The 7,167-nt window shown below is 31.7% G+C and overlaps 1 non-coding gene across 1 annotated transcript; it reads right to left on the minus strand.

Annotated features, from left to right (window-relative positions):
- Positions 1 to 5,859: 5,859 nt before the first annotated feature.
- TRNAY-GUA (transfer RNA tyrosine (anticodon GUA)) lies at positions 5,860 to 5,944 on the minus strand. The gene is given in 2 exon segments: positions 5,860 to 5,895; positions 5,908 to 5,944. It is a non-coding gene; the product is annotated as a tRNA-Tyr (tRNA).
- Between the last annotated feature and the right edge of the window lie 1,223 nt (positions 5,945 to 7,167).

Consider the following 7,167-nt stretch of genomic DNA (forward strand, 5'->3'; position numbering starts at 1 on the left):
ATAGAGAATGTTGTGGAAGATCTTGGTGTGGGTATCTGGGAGCACCTTGGATAGGAAGTTTGTTCAAATTACGAAAAGATAGCAATGACACTTGATAGGCATCAAGAGGTATGTTTTCTATTATTTTCTTGCTTATGATTAATGTATGTATATTAATGGATCCGCATATTTAAAGGTAGTTTAAATATGTTACAAAATTTTTGTTGTACACTAGGCCAAACCTACCACCATTCCGCTGCGTATTAGGAAACTCATTCCTAACACTTTAGTGTGTTAGCACATTCCGCTTGTATATGTCCAAATCCATCACGTTCCCGACATTGTATGCCTCAATTCTTCTTGTCTAGTGACTGAGGTTGTTTGTTAGTGACATGATTGAACTTCTTGAAGGAGTTTTCTTTGGCACCATAGTTTTTTTTGTTGAATGTCTTTTTCAAGAACTTGACATAGTTCTTTGTTAACAAGGCCAACGTATCATCTCCTTAGCTCTCCGACAGATCTACAAATGGAGGCTGCTCATCTTTGTGGACAAACGCAATACTAGTGTTGGGCTTTTGATTCTCTTTTTCTAGCTGCTTCTCGGTCTTACTCAATCTCTTTAGAGTTAACTCATAATTTTGTAAAGAACCAATTAGTTCATCAAGATCCATATCTTCAATCTCATGTACTTCTTCAATTGATGTGACTTTTGCCTTGAACCTTCGGGGAAGAACTCCAAGAAATTTTCGAACAAGCTTGGTGTGACGACCCTAAGGTAGGGTACGTCTGCCACATACTCATAATTCCAGGATTTACGAGTATGTTAGGCACTTGACCAAATGAATTAAATAAATGATACCAAGAAACACAGAAAAATTTAAAACTTTTATATAAACTTATTAATAAAAATTATTACAAGTATGAATACTTTAAATTTGATGTAGCAATATGAAAAGCCCTAAACCACTATTGTATTGCTACTGAGTTCGTGCTCCACAAGTTGCTCAACATCTAAAGCCACACTTGGAAAAATGTTGGAAAATAACATAATGAGCTAACGCTCAGTAAATAAATCTCATGTATACACATACACATGAATGTCGTGAGTTTGAAATGCACATATACTAATATGCTGACTTATATACTTATGCATTTCATTTATTGCTCTTGCACTTTCATGCTTTTTCTCTTTTTACTTTCACATTGTTATGGACCCGTTATCTTATGTGCACATTGTTCGATTTAGCCAATGCCTGCAGGGCTTGTTACACATATAATATAAAATCCCATGGGTTCACCTCTGGCTAGCCATCATCACAGCTGGACTCATCGTATCACTCATTTCATAGTTGCCATAGCTGCCATACTTATTACACATATAAATGGAGGAGAAAGACGGGAACATGGCAAACATATCTGAATGGTCAACTCTGACCTAGCCCACACTAGTGGGCAGCCACTATAAGTCTTATAGACCTCCGTCTTTTTTACTGAACTTACTTGATTGCTTTATCGAAACAGTGGCACCATTTTTAAACATCTTATTATCACTTTGCTTAAGCCTTGTTGTCATTAAAATGTTCAACTTCACATAAGACTTTTCAAGGCATTTCACAACTTTTCTCATATTCATATGCATGGTCTTATATCACATAATAATGTATCACATAACTGTACATGCCATGTATATATGCTGATGTTGAAATACCAATGTTCATGTTCATGATTCATGTTTGATGATATTCAATCAAGGCATTGTATCACATCTCATATAACTCAAAACATCTTTAGTCATAATACATGAGGCTTTGGGTTGGTGGCGTTATTATATCTTAATGCAGAGCTATAACTTAGGTCTAAGGTTTCCAGCCTAAAAACTTAAAGGCTTCATATATCATAACATGTAACAAAATCATCAACATAGAAGACAATCCACGTATTCATCAACATGAGAACACATACTTGCACATAACTCAGATCAAACTTAACCAATTAAGACAACTTTCACATATCACGAAATTCATCTATTATATATCATATAATCCATTATGATATACACATTACATATAACTTGTATAACCATTCATAACATAATCATCATATGCATCATCATGACATCATCCCATACTTAACTCATCAGACATACACAATCAATGTATTCATGCATCTCACACTTAAGCACAAAATGTGAAATTTACTTACCTTAGGTCCTTAGCTTATTTTAAAACTGCTCACCAAGAGTTAATCAATCCAATCTATATAGATCCTATTCAAGGTACATCATTTATTAAATTCTATCAAAATCGTAAATATACACTATTGATGGTGTATATTAACAATTTCAGAAACCACGTAAATGATAATAATAATTATTATCATCATAATGCTAATACTCTTCATGCATCATAATCCTCTTTACAAAACACTGCTTTAAACCTTGCTCATAATATAATGTACTTTTATGATACATTAATAATAATAATAATAATTTTCGTCTATAAATAAACTTATTTCAATATTAATAACAAAATACCTCAATAACAATACGTATGTGAATGTATATATTCAAATAGTCATTTTATAAAAGAAATAATATTTTTAACATAAAATTGTAATAATCGATATAATGATAATGATAATAATATAAATATAAATATTTATATTATTATTAATTAGTCATAATATCAGTCCCAGTGATATAATAAATATACGTTCTCCAAAATTCACTGGTCTTACAAATATCAATAACTGTAAGAAACTAATATTTGATATTATTTGAATATTCAAATATTTATAAAAATATTAATATACAATAATAATTGTTAAATAATAGGTTTACTATAAATCACACTTTTCATATATATATATATACATGAAACTATATTTGTGATTTACTTAACAAAATAATAAAAATAATAATTAAAATTAATTAATCATAATAATTTCCATACTAATAGAAAATCAATTAAATATATCTTTTTAAAATTTATTAATTGTCTATTATTTTCTATAAAATTGGGCAGCACAACGACTATAAAATGGACATACCCAAAATCAAAACCTGTATAAAAATATACATATAATCCCAGACAACCAGTATAATTATAGAAAATATTCAGTACATCAAGAATATGTAAATATATACTATAAATACACATAATAACAATTATTCTAATTAATCACAATATAGGTCAAAGAAATTGTACTACAATGATCGGGTTTCACAACAAGCCAAACAATAATTTTCTGAAACTCAAAACGAACTTCGGAACCTCGAAACTAAGTTTTGACCGTCGGTCTACGGTGGATCGCGGTGGCTCATGGTGGGCCCACCACCCAGCTATGGTAGACGTAGGAACAATTTATTGGGTTTTGAAGCCCACAACATGAGGAACACGATGGTGGTGACGGATCGGCAAATAGATGCCCGAGGTGGCCGAATCGCAACTTTGAAGTTGCGTGGTGGCCGAACTTAAATCGACTGGTTGATGTGCTTAACCGGCAAGTGACCTCTAGATTCCCGCGTGGTCGATAGTTCGGAGGCCTCTGAATCCAACGGTCCACCGCGTGGCTATATGTGGCGACCGGAAAGTGGTCGTTCGTCGTTGGCAACTGTAGCACACAAAGAGGAAAAAGAGAGAGAAAGAAAGAGGAAGAGAATGAGATAGAAAGAGAAGAAAATTTTTGAGGAGAGAGAGAGAGGCTGCGGGTAAATAAGGCTGAAGCCTTTTTTTTTGGAAATTACATTTGGACCCCAAAATATTAAAATTCTTTTCAAATAAGTCCTTTAACAAAACTTTCTTAATTTTATAAAAATCCCCAATTAAAATTATATGACATTTGGGTCTAATACTTGACTACTAAAGTTTCTCTCTTTAATATCGTTAATAACATAAAATCATATTGAAACACTATTTTTCCATTACTCTTTCTTAAATTTGTAAACTTGTACATTTTATGTATTGAAACTCTGATTTATAATAAAAAATGTATTATAAAAATGTTGGGTGTTACACTTGGCATTGGAATATGTCTCACTAAGAGCATAAGACTCATTCGAAGTGTTACACAACTTGGCATGTAATTTTGCAACAAATTCATCTTCTGCCATTGAGAGATTCTTGAACTCCTTATCAAGGGCGCGAAGTCTTGATTTTTTTACAACAACAGTTCCCTCATTTTTGACTTTCAGCTTTTCCCACGATTCTTTAGCAATCTCACTGTTGGAAATTACTTTCAGTTGGTTTGGTGATACTACATTGAATAGAGCATGCAAAGCCTTTGAGTTGAAGTTGGCCTTCTCAATTTCGATGGCTATCCAGTTCTTAATGGATTTTTCTTTCTCAATATCACCTTCTTTTACTATTGGGGGACTCCACCCATCGGAAATGGCCATCCATACACATTCATCGACTGCCCTGAGGAATGCTCTCATTTTTGTCTTCCAATAGGGGTAGTTGGCTCCTTCCAGCATAGGAGGTCTTGTGGTAGATCCACCTTCCCTAAACAATTCCATGATGAACACAAACAAAGAAAATACTCCCAGAGATGGATCTCAGAGAGGGTTAGATGAAACAATAAGGCAAGAAATCAGAAAACAAACAGGTGGAAAGCAAGAAACCAGAACACAAACAGATGGAGAACAAGAATAAATTCAATAGACAATCTAAAGCAAGTAACTGCAGAAATACCCTACAGATCTACAATTTTACACCGTAAGGTTATGATACCAATTTGAAAAGTTACTTTTTGAATCTATGAATTAAAGACTTGATTCAATCAAAAGAATAAAGAACAAGTGCTAGAATGTAAAGAACATTAGCAGATTTTTACAAGGTTCACTGATAAAATCAGCTACTCCTTGGGTCACAAAGAACAGGGTAAATCACTTCACTATAGTAAACTTTTGTTCCTTACAAATTACAAAACCAAAATGTCTATTTGCTAAAGAACAATCTAAAACCCACATCAAGATTTATAATTTACCTTAAGTTGAATCTCCCACTCAACTTTCTGTACTTCTAACTCCCTTAGAAGAATGGTTGAAATCCCTCTAACACAACTCTGAAATCCCTTAAAAAACACTGAGAATAAATCCCTCTGTTCTTCTCCTTGAAGAGTCTAAAAAACCAAGAACTTCTAACCAAGAAACCTGCAACAAAAATGTTAGAGAGAAAAATAACAAAAACAAAGAAACTCTCTACAACAATGAAAGGGTTAGCTCTCAAATCAAAACCCAAAACTGAACAGTATATAAAGGCAGGGAAAGAACCTAACATAAAAACCTATTAACAAACTAAACAGATTTAGTTAAGAGCTAACTAAACAAGCTGATCCCATTTGGCAAATAAAACCACAAAGATCTTCAGATGCAACCAAAGCACAGCTCAGATGCATCTGAGATCATAATTTGCCAAATAACAATATGTTCAATAAAACATAGTTATAACATTGTTTATTCTAATTCAATTTCAAAATTAAGGTACATAATATTTATAAGATAATCTTTATATTATTTATTTAGAATAATTATAATTATATTAAAAAAAATCCCTAGAAAATATATTCATCCATTCAATAGTAGTTATAAGACAATGTCCAATTACATGGAAGAATGCATAAAAAAACGTCCACCATTGTAACCGTGTCCATTAAAAAAAACTAACTTCAAAGTGGTTTTTTGGTTTTTGATTTTGTCTTGTAATTAACTAACCCCATTCTCTCTCTCCAAAAAGAGAGAAGAATTTAAGAAAAAAAAAGCTACATATTGTCGTTTAAAATTTTAACTTAGTAGTGAATCATTGTCGTTTTTATAATTTTCAATATATATATATTTTTAATAAATCATGATCTAAAAAAATATTTAGAGAAGAAAAAATATCCGACCTGCCGGATTCGAACCAGCGACCTAAGGATAGCTATTATCAACTACAGTCCTCCGCTCTGCCAACTGAGCTAAGGTCGGTTCTTGTTAGTGCTCTCCAAAAATAATTAATATTGTTTTATAAATTTAGAAGTTTTTTTAATATAAATAAATATTTAATAGTATCCCACTATCTAGAAAACGTTACAGTGGACTAGTTGTATATGTACATATGCATTGTTATTTATGGTGGAATGAAAATAAATTGTTAATTAGGAAACGTTGAACCTATTACTTATTTAGAAGTGCAAAAATAACTGTCCATATTAATCAATTACTTTAAATTTAGGAGTATATTAATATAAGTAATGCACGCTAAGCTAAATTAATGCACACTTATATTCACATTATTAGATAGTCAGATAACTAGCAAAAAATTAATAATTAATAACATTAAAATTGCTAGAAAAAAAATAAGAATTAAATTAATTTAACATAAAAACTTCACTAAGCTTCCTATCTAAAAACAACTGAAGAATAGAGTTAAATTTGTTATTTATCGTAATTAATTTCTCATTAATTATATATCTCTTTTATATAATAAGTATGTAGATAACATAAATTTTTGGTTTTAACGGTTTTTTATTTTTTTTAAGGTTAACTTTAACGGAATATTATTATATTTAACATAATATTCTTATATTTAACAGCAATTTTTAAACACTTAAATAAAATATTGACCCTGATTTTGGCCAACTGACACGGAGTCAAATATGCTTGATATGGACAAACACGTTGGAAAGAATATGATGACGAAACAATAAAGAACACAAGAATTTAAAGTGGTTCGGCCCCAGATTTGGTAATAACCTACGTCCACTTGAATTGTTATTGATATATGATTCAAATGAGTGATCAAAGAACTAGGGTTCAATGAGTTTCACAAACCTCTGAAGAACAAGACAATATATCAAATAGAATAACCCTAATCTCAAGTGATCAGAAAGCGAAAAAAGAAGATCCCTTTCCCTTGAGCTATCTTTCTCTATTTATAGGCTTAAGGAGGATTTACATTAATTTGTTACAGATATTATTTCCTAAATAATCGGATACTCAGGAAATCATGGAAGATAATTTCGGATACTATCATAATTGCATAAGATATTTTCCGCGTATAGCATGCGTACGACCAGTCTGGTCGTATGAAGAGATCGAACGTTGCGACAATAGATGTCTTCCTGGTCGATAGTCGAGCACGAATTCTCCCAGATGTCAGCCACGTGTACTAAATGTTTGCCATGTCATTCATGCCTGTTTTTTAGATA

Source organism: Humulus lupulus, chromosome X (assembly GCF_963169125.1).
Source record: "Humulus lupulus chromosome X, drHumLupu1.1, whole genome shotgun sequence".
Lineage (NCBI taxonomy): Eukaryota > Viridiplantae > Streptophyta > Magnoliopsida > Rosales > Cannabaceae > Humulus > Humulus lupulus.